This window comes from Chlorocebus sabaeus, chromosome 8 (genome assembly GCF_047675955.1).
Source record: "Chlorocebus sabaeus isolate Y175 chromosome 8, mChlSab1.0.hap1, whole genome shotgun sequence".
Taxonomy (NCBI): Eukaryota; Metazoa; Chordata; class Mammalia; order Primates; family Cercopithecidae; genus Chlorocebus; species Chlorocebus sabaeus.
The window spans coordinates 26,919,967-26,932,107 of NC_132911.1; the positions used below are offsets into that span (position 1 = coordinate 26,919,967).

The following is a 12,141-nucleotide window of genomic DNA, read 5'->3' on the forward strand; positions in this document are numbered from 1 at the left end:
TTCGTTCAAAGGCCTTTTTCATTACAGTTTTCTCCTTCTGCTGATCCAGGTACACATCCTCCTGACACCCCCACAATTAGGGTCTCCCACATGGCACTTGGTCAACCTGAGATACAGAAGTAGAAGGGAAATACTTTTCTAACTGGGGTGGATCATTATTGCAACCTATGCCATATGGACAGCATCACCATGGATAGCGTTTTTTAGGGATTTCAATGGAATCTGAGGGCTCCTGAGGCATTTCCAATGGGTTTCTTAAAAGGCGATAACAGGCAGAAATGCAGGACCCTGTCACCTGGGTTGCTTGTACGTGACACTGGACAGAACCTAGGGAGACCTAATGGTGGAGTTGGTCACCCCAGAGAGTTTCTCTATGTCTTTTTCATTTAAAAACCTATGGTTTTATGATTCTATGAGGTAGATTTGGGAGATTTTTTGTAAAGTGCTGAAGAATTCAACCTCTGAAAACTCACCTTTCCCGGAATTTGTCCCAGCAAGATAAGATTGTAGTTCATTTATGTGGCCACACAGGGGCAGCACACACAAACTCACGTTTTCTTAAACAGGTCTTGATTGTCTTCTTTGCTTTTAGTTCCCACTGCCACCTCCTAGTACAGACTCTTAACAGCTCACCCAGGTATCTAACTTTCGTGCCACTTGGCCTTCATCACTTCATTTCCAAGGGCAAGAATACAGAAGGGACACCGACTGCTGGATGCCCTCTGACCATGTCCTTGCCATGTTGTCAATTGCCCGCTGCCTCATCCACACACCTTCCCTGCTAACTTCAGTTTCTCCCATCCCTGGCCAAGTTCTCCCACCTGGCCACCTTCTGATGTGCTGACCACTGTGTAGTCACCAAGATTACCTCCAAGACACTGAGTGTTGGGAATGTAACAAATCTGTGAATAGCATGAATGGGAAGGGGTTGGGGGCTCCAGCTGTCAAGGCTGGCAGTGACCATCAATGGGTTGTGAGCACTGTGCTGGGCAGGTGGGCCTCAGCTGCAGAGAGTCTGATCTTCAGTGGACCCAGAGTGGCATCCCGCCAATAGCTATAGGTAGTCCACCAATTACACTTGGCGAAACATTGACTTCCTAGCTTCGTTAATTAATGCAAGTCTCCAGCTTCTTTTCAGAAATGGGAAGGAGTCAGTGCAATCTTGGAAACTGCTTCCTCAGCACAACTCCAGGGGGCGCCATTCTCAGAAAGTACATTGTGAATAGCATCCTCTAGAATTGTGCAACAGAGCAGCCCTGGGAATCAGATTCCAGTCCTGCACAGGACACAGAATAAAGAAGCTTAGGACAGGGGCTCTGGAGACGACATTGTAGGATGAGGGTGATGCTGAGTACCCTCCACCTTTTTGACCTTATGTCAAGTCCGGGTAACTTCCTCCTCCTACTCAAGAGCAAGTCTGGAGTTTTTCTAGGGATAGGGAAGAAGTGTTGCTAAGTGCCCTTGAGTGCCTGCTCACATCTCACTGACCCGAGGGAAGAGAGGACCAGCCTCTGGGCAGCCAGGTGGACTGATGTGGAGACAGGGCCCCGGAAGGGGCTGTCCAGAATCTCTAACTATTCTTGTGCTGTCCTCAGACCCTACTTGGTCACAGCTCAGTGACCTGGTCTTCGGTGTTCAGGGACCTGGACCGGTTCTGCCCAAATCCCTGGTGATATTTATGATTTTTCATGCCTGCAAAGGGGCTGGGGCCACTTTAGGACATGGAGAGATTAGGATACAGGTGCTCAGAGTACCATGTAGGTAACATCTCCCACTGCGGGGGGATTGGGGGAGAACCAGCTTGAGAAGTTGGTTTCCCCTGCCCGCCCTGCCCCCACCTCCCTACACACACCTTTTGGCCTCCAAAAGGCTGCAGGTGGAGTGGGCAGAGGATGGAGGGGTGTTAGGAATTGGGGAGTCAGCTGCTCACAAGGGGCACACAACATCTGAGGATCCCATTTGCAGCCGAGGGGATGGCAGAGATCGCCCCTCCGGTCTGCCTGGCGCTCAGGGAATTGGTGGCAGCTTCTATTTCAGAGTTTATGGTAAGAGGCTGTAGCCGGCACACACAGACAACACACCCCACCCTTTAAGGAAGTGGGGAGGAGAGCAGCAGGGGTGTGGTTAACAACTCAGAGGAGGAGGGGGAATCTAACCTGTCAGCCCTTTTACTCAGCCACAGCCTCCGGAGCCGCTGCACACCTACCTGCCCGACCGACTTACCTGTACCTGCCGCCGTCCCGGCTCACCTGGCAGGGCCAGAGGGAGCAGTCGCCGGAGTCCGCGCCTCCCTGGGTGAGTCCCTCCCGCGAGCCAGGGCTGAGCGCTGTGCCCGGCAGAAGTTGGAGGCTTGACCGAATGGCAGGGGTTGGGGACGACAATTCCGGGATCCTGGGCACCTGAGCCGGGAGTTCCCGGAAAAACACCAGACCCAGGAAATCGGAACCGTGGGTGCTGTGCACACGCCCGGAGCTCGCCAGCCTTCCTCGGGGAAGAGGGGTTCTATTTTTGGAGTAAATTTGACACTATAGGGTGTTTCTCCCTCTTTGTCCTCTCAACATATTCAGACAGGGAAGGCTGGGGGAGGCTAGGGGTGACAGTGTGAGGGCACAGGTAGGCTGCTGCCTCTAAAGGTCAGGTTAGGGAGCCATGGGGTTTCAGATCCTGCCTCAGACCTCTGCCTGCTCCCGCCCCGCTCCCCACTCCTCCTGGGCCCTTCTGCAGCCCCTGGGGTCATAGTCTCACCCCCAGCCCACCCCAACTCTCCTGCAGCCACTCCTTGCCCCTGAGAGGTCATCTTCTGAATCAAGCCCTGGCTGGAGGAAAGCAGGGGTGTTCTGGGGGGCAGGGGAGCTCGTGTATGTGTGTGTGTGTGTGTGTGTATGTGTGCGTGTAGTCAACACTGGCCACTCTGGTTCCTTGAGAAGCCGCCTCCTGAGTGCCACTCAAGGGTTAAGTTTGGAGCTGCCTCTGCCTGCTGTCAGGCTGAGCGTGGGCACCGCTTTGGGTGGGTGAGCATGGAGCGGCATATGGGTGATGTTCTGCAAGCCCTGCCACCTGCCCTAAGCCTCGACCACATGACACCGGCATCTCCCTATACCCCAAACTGAGAGCAAAACCCAAGTCCGCTCATTTAAGGGGCCAGTGGGAGGACAAGAGCAGAAAGTTGTGCCTAGAGGTGGCGTTAGCCAAGAGGGACTCGGAAGCTGCGCTGTGGCTGGGTCTGAGCCCACTGGGGCCATGCACCTGGCGTGACCCGGTGGTGGGTGCTGGGAGGCCCCTCCACATAGGATGCTCTCTGTTCACCCCGAGTGCTGTTACTGACGGCCCTGTCTTTCACAACCACTCTAGGGGAGGGGGAGGAGGACACTGATGAAAAAGTGACTAAAGACAGAGGGGAGGAAGGAAGTAGTCACACTGGAGAGCCCCAGCATTGGCGGGACAGTCTGCAGTCATTCATTCAGGAGGCACTCACTGGCTTCCCGCCTGTGGCCTGGTGCAGGTGCAAGGTGTGGGGACAAGGTGAGTGTGGCATGGCCTCTGCTCACCAGGGCAGTGTGGGATAGCGGGTGGTTGAGGGAGGCTGCCAGGGGAAGGTACAGGGTACTATCCAACTGTGCACTAGAGGGCTGTGGGGGGAGCCAATCAGCAATGGCCAGGTGGGTTTCCTGGCAGAAGTGACTCCAAGTTGAGAGCTGAAGGATGACTAGAAATTAGCCAGGCAAGAGAAGAGGGGAAAGAACAGCAAGTGCAGAGACCAGAGGCTAAAAGCAGCAGGAGGCTGGAAGCAGCGGGAGGCATCCAGGAAAATGAAAGTAGCTGGGCTTGTTGGGAGCCTAGAACATGCAGGGGCGAGGGGAAGCTGCAGGGGTGAGTGGAGACCACTCTAGAAGGCTTTGGAAGGCCTGCCAGGCTGCCATGGCAACTTCTGTTGGAGCAACACTTGGGACCTGGAGCCAGGCAGGAGACTTCCCAGCAGAAAGAGGTTGCCAGCTTTAGCCAATAAAAGCGCAGGACACTGAGATTTGAATTTCAGATAAGCACTCAATGTTTTTTTTTTTTTTCAATACAAATATGTCTCATGAACTATGTGGAACATACTTATACTCAAACATTATTCACTGTTTCTCTGAAATTCACATATAACTGGGTGTCCTGTATTTGGCAACCCTACTCTAGGAGAAGCTAAGGTTGGCGCAATGCTGGGAAGTAAGGGCTGGAAACTGCCCAGGCACTCTGAGAACAGTCTCAGGTTTATCTTGTAACCATTCCTCCTGGATTTTATTTTTGAGCTCATTCACTGATTGACGCTATTATTTAAAAGACAAAAAAAATAAATTCCTTGGTCAGTTTACTCATCTATACAGGTGAAAGGAGTATGGTACCTCAGAAAGAAACAGCGTTAAATCCAGATAGATCTGGGTTCAAATCCGTGTAGACTGGTGAGCTTCTCTGACCTTCAGAATCCTCTTTTCTGAAACGAGGGCAGGAATATCTGTGCAGGTGGTTGGGAGGATCCCTGATAATGTATGTAAATTGCCTAGTGAGTACTAAAGGAAACGCGGTGCATATTGAATTTTGCAACACTTTCACAGGGGTGAGCAAAACAACAGCCACAGAGTGCTTGGGTTCATTTACTTCTACAAGTGAGCACTTGGAGGTCTCAGGCAAAATACGGGGTAGGGTTTCTGTGTCCAGTGAGAACACCTGGGGTTAGCCCTTGGGTTGGGGGCAGAGTCTACATTATGTTTTTAGCTTTGCTACTCCCTTCCCATATGACCTGCTTCAAGGGGTGGAGATATAACGCTCTTCTTGAGGGATGGTGGGTGGGCAGAGAGTGACTCAAAGTAGAATTAACTGAAGGGAAATGTGAATGAATTAAAGTAGAGAATCCACATAAAATATTCAGTGCAGACAAATGGGCCATGAAATTTGGCTGTCATAAGTCCCAGTTTTAGGATGAGTTCCTTATTAGAAAAGTAGTGCTAAGAGATAGAGCAAGTGAGGGTGCCTTGTGAACTGGATTTTGACTTTATTGGGAGCACTTGTAACAACAAATTAGGGTCCTCCTAAAAGGGAACCTAGAGGAAGTTAAGAATTCGTTAAGAGAGAGGAAATGGAAAGTGTGTTTCCTTTGCGGGAACGGCTAGGTTAAAAATGGTCCTTCTTTCCAGTGGCTGAATCTCCCCATCCCCCTGTGATAAACATTTTGTCCCCAGGTCCTTAGATTGTTTGCCCAGGTGTTGTTGAGAGAGATCCTATGGCATGAGATGGATAGAGGTGTTCCACTGATGAAACGTTCAAATGAGCCTGCACTTGGACTTGTATCTTGAATATTTGCAAGACCAAGGTTATGATCAGTCCTGCATAAAAAGACACGTGTCATTCCCTAAGTATGGCTATAGAGCCCATGCAGATTCTCAGGGAAACAGCATTCCACATTGAGTGAACCTTGATTGATGTGAGTGCAGTTTGGGGACCAAGCAGGTCTTTCAGAAGACATAGCCCTTCTCATAACACTAGCCAGGATGGACCTAATTCATTCTAGACTAGGCAGTGTCCAACTTAGAGAAGATCTTCAAGGAAGGAGCCCTTGTGTGCAACCTTTCTTTTTTTTTGAGATGGAGTCTCACTCTCTTGCCCAGGCTGGAGTGCAGTGGTGCAATCTCAGCTCACTGCAACCTCTGCCTCTTGGGTTCAAGTGATTCTCCTGCCTCAGCCTCCCGAGTAGCTGGGACTACAGGCATGCACCACCACGTCCCACTAATTTTTGTATTTTTAGTAGAGACAGGGTTTCACCGTGTTGGCCAGGAGAGTCTCAATCTCTTGACCTCGTGATCCACCTGCCTCAGCCTCCCAAAGTGCTGGGATTACAGGCCTGAGCCACCGCGTCTGGCTATATGCAAACTTTCTAGCATCATGCATCCTTCAGAGACACAAACTCCCACCTGTGTCAGCCTCAGTCTTCCCTTTGCAGCTCTGGCCATGTTTTATTGTGCAGAGGACCCTGGAGAAAGTCCAAGTCCCTTGGCACTTAGCTCTGCATAGTGATGACAGTAGCTCCATGTGCCCCAAATACTGCTAGGACAAAGGAAACTGATGGTGAGGCTAGGGAGGGGAGGGAGGCTACCCTGGGGCTACCCTGCATGGTAGGTCACTCAGTCTCTAGTTTCCCCTGCCTGGGACCCATATGTCTCAGGACCACGTGACTCTGGCCTCCCAGGTAGATGGCCACATGGGGGGATGGAGTAGAGGTGCAGAGCTGCGATGTGCCTGGGGCTGAAAGTATGGTAATGAAGATAAGTTTTGCTGGCTTGAGGATGAAGAGTTTCTTGTAGAGTATAGGTCAGTTCCAGGGTCGAGGAGAAAGAGCAGGGATAGTGGTGACTCTGCAACACTGATATGCCTTATCTGTCCAAGCAGTCAGATGTTCAAGAGCTCGGGCTCAGAGTCAGTCTGCCTGGGTTCCAGCCCAGGTCTGGGACCCTGTGAGTGGCCTTAGGTAGGTGAGTTAGCCCTAGCTTCCTATCTGCAAGATGGAGACAATAACAGGGCTTCGGGTGATGGTGGCATGAGATAGTGTACGTTAGAGAGATACTCAAAATACAGCTACTAAAGCCTGAGTACAGATCAAACAGAATAGACACCACCATTACCCTGAGCAGCATCAGAGAAGCCCCCTTCCATGCCAGGCTTACCCCATCAGTGCATCTTGGGGAGTCTGGGGGTGGAAGAAACAGGCCTTTGGGGAGCTGTTGCATGGACATTTCCAACGAGGATGGACTATTTTGATATTTCAACAACCCAGATGCACCCGCTTAATAATAGCGTCTTATGCACCCACTTAATAATAATAGAGTCAAAGTACAATAAAACATTCAGTCCCATAATTAGGCAGATGATACACATCCAATAAGTGTGAGCTCTCCGGTGTCTTTACACGTATGGCCATATCTGAGCTGGTGGGTCAGCGCCATTTATTTTTCCAGAGGTTATAGGGCCTTTTCTGCGATGCATCAGGCAGCTTCCCCTGAGCACTGTCTCACAAGCATACATCAGGTATTCAATGATGTTTATTTATGCCTAGCGCCACTCTCAGTTCACTGTGTTTGGGGAACAGCCAGCCCTAATTAACTCTTTAGACAGCAAAGAGACTGTCTACGAATGCCCATCCAGCACTGAAGTCCAGATGGTCATTTAAAGTGTTCAGAGAGCTGACAGGCAGGAGGAAATGGTGGCTTCACTTTCTAGGCTTCCTAATACTGTGTACAAAGCTGGGAGCTGTGCGAGGGGGCGGCAGAGGGGGAGGGGACAGCTTTTTGAGTCACTCTGCTGTTTCTCAAGGAATAATTATTACTCATAGTGACAGTTTATTAAGAGAGCAGACTTGAGGCTGCATGTTCCAACGCACTTTTCACCTAGACGCAATGGGCAGGTTGGTGTGAATGTGGAGTTTAATTTTCAGGAGACCCTCCAGGTAGGCTATAGGCGGGCTGCAGGACTGGACACTGCTCTGAGTTTTGTGGTCTTCGTGGACTCTTACCTTTTCCCAGCACTGAGGTGGTTGCTGCTTTTATGAGGCAGCCAGTCAGTGTGGCTAGAACCCAGATCAGCAATGGCCAGTACCTGCGGGAGGCAAGCCTTCCCGTTTCCTAGCTTGGCTCTGTTCACTAACATCTTTCCCCTCTCCAGTTCTCTCTCTTCCTTTTATGTTCTGAAATCCACCCACACAGAATCTGGCAAGATCACTCACTAGAGACAGGGGGGCTCAAAGAATCTACCTCGCCTAGGGTTTAGAGCTCGGTACCGGGTTTAATTCGCATCTCCTGCATTTGTCTTCCTTTAAATTCGGCTAATTCTCCCAGTAATTGTGGGGGCAGACCCCCTTTTAATGCCCTTTCTTTCTTGAGGGCCTTGCACCTGATTCTGTGAGAACCTGCCCCCCACAAGCCATAGCAGTCCCACTGGTATATATGGGGGTGATTGACGGGGGGTGATCTACTGGGAATTCTGACCTGAGTTTGGGTTTTGCTTTTCTGGGGGTTCCCTTCTCACCTGGGACAGAATGGCCCCTGTGGTGGTTCTGGCCACTTGGAACACCATCATTTTCTGCTTTCTTTCTTTCTTTTTTTTTTTTTGAGATGAAGTCTCACTTGGGCGTAGGGGCATGAGCCAAGACTACAGGCACATGCCACCACACCTGGCTTATTTTCTTTCTACAACCTCCACCTCCTGGGTTCAAGAGATTCTTCTGCCTCAGCCTCCTGAGTAGCTGAGATTACAGGCACCCACCACCATCCCTGGCTAGTTCTTTTATTTGTAGTAGAAACGGGGTTTCACCATATTGGCCAGGCTGGTCTCAAACTCCTGACCTCAGGTGATCCACTCCCCTCAGCCTCTCAAAGTGCTAAGATTACTGGCATGAGCCACCACACCCAGCCCATTTTCTGATTTCTCAATTAATGTACTATGTCCATCCCACTGCTCTGGGAACCTGAAGTGCTTTTCTGTGTTCTCTGGGAGCATTTGCAGTCAAAACCCAACCCCTCTCACCCAGCTTGGGTGTACACAGTCCCCGCCCCCAGGTCCCGCCCCAGGTAGGTTATGAGAGATCTGATGCTGCTGCACTTTGCACCTCTGCAGAGGCTCTCGGCAGCATCCGATCACATCCCCTCTGCTATTTAGGCAGATGTTCGACGCTGGCAGACAGCAGTGCCAACCGAGACAGCTGCAAGTGACTCACAGCAAGCTGGAATCCCAGCCCCCAGCTCATTACAGGCAGAAGCTCAGGCAGTTTTTCAGCTTGGGCAAGAGGCAAGAGAGAGGGCAGGAGGCGTGGGCTTTGGTGTAGATCCTCTCACCTGTTAACTGGGGGACATTGGCTAAATCTCTTTCCTCTTCAAGCCTCCCTTTTCTCATTTGAAGATGAAGAATTAGTACTGCCTCCCTAGTAGGGTCATGGAGAGAAATACTTGACTGTGTGAAAATCCCCCATGAAACATCACAGGCATTGTCCCAGGAAAAGTAATGAATTTGGGATCAGAACGTGGTAGGTTTGACTCTCGACTCTGTCACACTCTGCCTGTCTGACATCGCCAAGTGATAGAACCTCTCTGAGCCTTACTTTGCTCGTTTGTAATTTGTTCTAGGCACTTGCTGAATGTTTCTCCCCATCACCCCCTTTACTCTCAAGGTATAGTTTTTCTTCCCCCAATTTTTTAAATCTTATTTTGAGACAGAATCTCACTCTGTTGCTCAGGCTGGAGTACAGTGGTGCAATCACGCCTCACTACAACCTTGACCTCTCAGACTCAAGCAATCCTCCAGCCTCAGCCTCCTGAGTAGCTGGGACCACAGGCACACACCACTGCACCTGGCTAATTTTTAAAATTTTTATAGAGATGATGTCTTGCTATGTTGCCCAGGCTGGTGTTGAACACCTGGGCTCAAGCAGTTCTGCTTCGGCCTCCCAGAGTGTTGGGATTACAGGCATGAACCACCACTTCTTCCCCAAAATTTGAGGAATTATATCTGTCCTCACAAAGTTTATAGTATGGTAGGGGAGGCAATACATGAAGATAAAGAACTGTACAGTATTTATTTAACTCTAAGTTATTTAAAGATAAATAATGTTGTGCCATAAAAGAGGCACGAAGTGCTATGAGATTGCAGGACAGAGATTCCTTCTGGCTATGGACTCTGGGAATGCTTCCTGGAGGAGACGGCATTTGGCAAAACTCTGAAAGGATAGACAGGATACACTGTGGGAACTTGAGGTGGTGGCTGTAGTCAAAGAAGAGTATAAATAACAGCAGAGAGATGGAGAGGTGTGGTTTGAGTGACTCATTTTGGGTGGAATCAAGAGTGGCAAAAGGTAATCAGAGATGGGAGTGGAAAGGAAGATAAGGCTTGGACAGGGAGGCCAATGTGTTTGAGAGTTATTCTGGAAGTCCCAGGCAGCTGTGGGGCTTTATTCTGAAGGCAGCAGGGAGCTGTTGACCACACTGACTTGGATGGAGGTGCCAGGGTCAGATTCCGGGTTGTAGAGTGGATGAGAGTGAGGAGAGCTCAAACTCCCAGGGGGGCCGATAAGAGAGTAATGTTGTAATGGTTCAGGCCTCACACATCTGAATAAATTGCATAACTCAGATGCTTTGCGGTCCCATGGAGCATCCAGGCACCCCCTGGAGGCTTCTTTCTCTGAGTTGAAATTGGTTCTTTGATGAATTTGAGAGATACAGGACTTATGAGAATATCCGTGAGGAACCCACCATTCTTCTTCACCTCTGTCTTCCATATTCTTGATTCTCAGCCCAGCCGCTTCCCCCTGGGCCTCCCCTCTGGTAGGAGTGTGTTAAATGCCAGCCTGTCCCAACCTCTGTCTGGCAGCCCTTTGAAGTATCAAGTCAGGAATATGCGCTTAGATCCACAGGCCCCTTCTCCATCACGTCTCCAGTGACCACCCAGATGTGATGATTCCCAGGACCCTCCTTCCCTCCCTTAGGCCTCGCTTCTAAGAGTCTTTAAGATATTCCCACTTGAGGAGCTTGTTTTCTTAAATGCTGTATCTCAGAAATTAAACTCCTCCTTTTCTCACGCCAAACCATCTCTTCCTCCTGGCATCTCTCCTCTTCATGGGGTTGTTCCTCTCCCACACGCTCAGGTCAGAAACCTTGCTATTGCCTCCCCTTTTTCCACGCCTCCACTTTTCTCTGCTCGTATCTTGCCCATCACTCAATCCTGCAGATTCTTTCTTCATGCCTTTCATTCCTTCCTTCCCATTTCTGTGGCCCCTACTCCAACCCAAATCATATTACCTAATATTGCTTCATATTTTTACCCAAGAGCCTCGTCCTATCTCTGGTTCCTTTGGAAACTCCCCAATGCCCCCAGGCAAATCCAGCCCCCTTAAATTTACCATTCAGTGCTTCCCGTAATCCAACCTTGATCTGCTCTTCTAACTGAACTTTCCCCATACCTTCCAAATGAAGCCCCAGCCAGCCTGGTGTGCGCCCCAGTCTCTGGTAAGCCTCTGCTCAAGTCCTGTGTCCTGTTTGGAATGCCAGCCCCATGCACTTCACCAGTCCTACTTACTCCTTTAAGGCTCAGTTGGTGACCCACCCTTTTGGAGGACATCTGAGCTCCCCATGGCAACTTCTGGGCTTCTTTGCATCCTGGGATCTCCCAGAATCTATTTCTCAACCTGATGCTACATTCCTCCAGAGCAGGGAGATGCCTTTTATTTTGTTCTTCTTCCTTATACCCTCAAATTCCAAGGATAGAAAATTGTATTTCCCTGGGCCTGTGAAAAGGGATCCCTCCTTCCCTGTACACTCATGCCTGGCTCACAGGCAATGAGCCAGACAGCGCTTCCTCATTCCCCACAGTGGGTGTCGCAACAGCCAGTTGCAACTAGAATAGGGGCCACATCCCAAGCCTCTTGAATTCTTGCCCTGTGGTTAGCATGCCCTTCTTGCCTGTCCTGAAGGTGGAGATTTCCTATAGCCCAGAAAGAGGGAGTCAGCAATGTAGGGCAGGAACTCCATCATTTCTTTACTAAACCACTCCTAACTCTCTCTAATCTCTACGAGTCTTACCTTTCACTTGTCTCTCCTCCTCCTGCTGTTGAGTCTAACTAGGTAGGCCAGGCTGAATGAGAGGAGAAAGAAGGGGAGGAGGAAAGAAGTTAGGCATCCTTGGCAGAGGGTACAATGCTCCGGAGAAATGGGAAAGATTTACAAGGCACAGATTGACAGTTTTTAGTAACTTGGACTTTGACCTCCAGTGTACACAGACATAGCACCTGCCATGGCTGCTGGACTCTGAGCTTTCTGGCCCTGGGAAGCTCAAGATTTGCAAACACTTGGTCGACAATCACCTCATTTATCTGCATTATCACCAGTGTAGCCTCTGAGCCCTCTCCCCTTCTTTACTTGACCCTGTATAGAAAAACACTTTCTGGGCCAAGTGGTGGCTCACGCCTGTAATCCCAGCGCTTTGGGAGGCCTAGGTGGGCAGATCACTTGAGGTTGGGAGTTTGAGACCAGCCTGACCAATATGGAGAAACCCCGTCTCTACTAAAAATACAAAATTAGCCAGGCATGGTGGGGTATGCCTGTAATCCCAGCTACCCAGGAAGCT

The 12,141-nt window shown here is 50.1% G+C and overlaps 1 protein-coding gene across 2 annotated transcripts in view; it reads left to right on the forward strand.

Annotated features, from left to right (window-relative positions):
- Positions 1-2,105: 2,105 nt before the first annotated feature.
- Positions 2,106-12,141, forward strand: part of PTK2B (protein tyrosine kinase 2 beta) — a 133,932-nt gene continuing 123,896 nt past the window's right edge. The window contains exon 1 of one of the 2 annotated variants that reach the window (XM_007961992.3): positions 2,106-2,295. The gene's annotated coding sequence lies outside the window, so the exon portion shown is untranslated. The remainder of the gene's footprint in view (positions 2,296-12,141) is intronic. The other variant, XM_007961988.3, reaches the window with a different exon arrangement.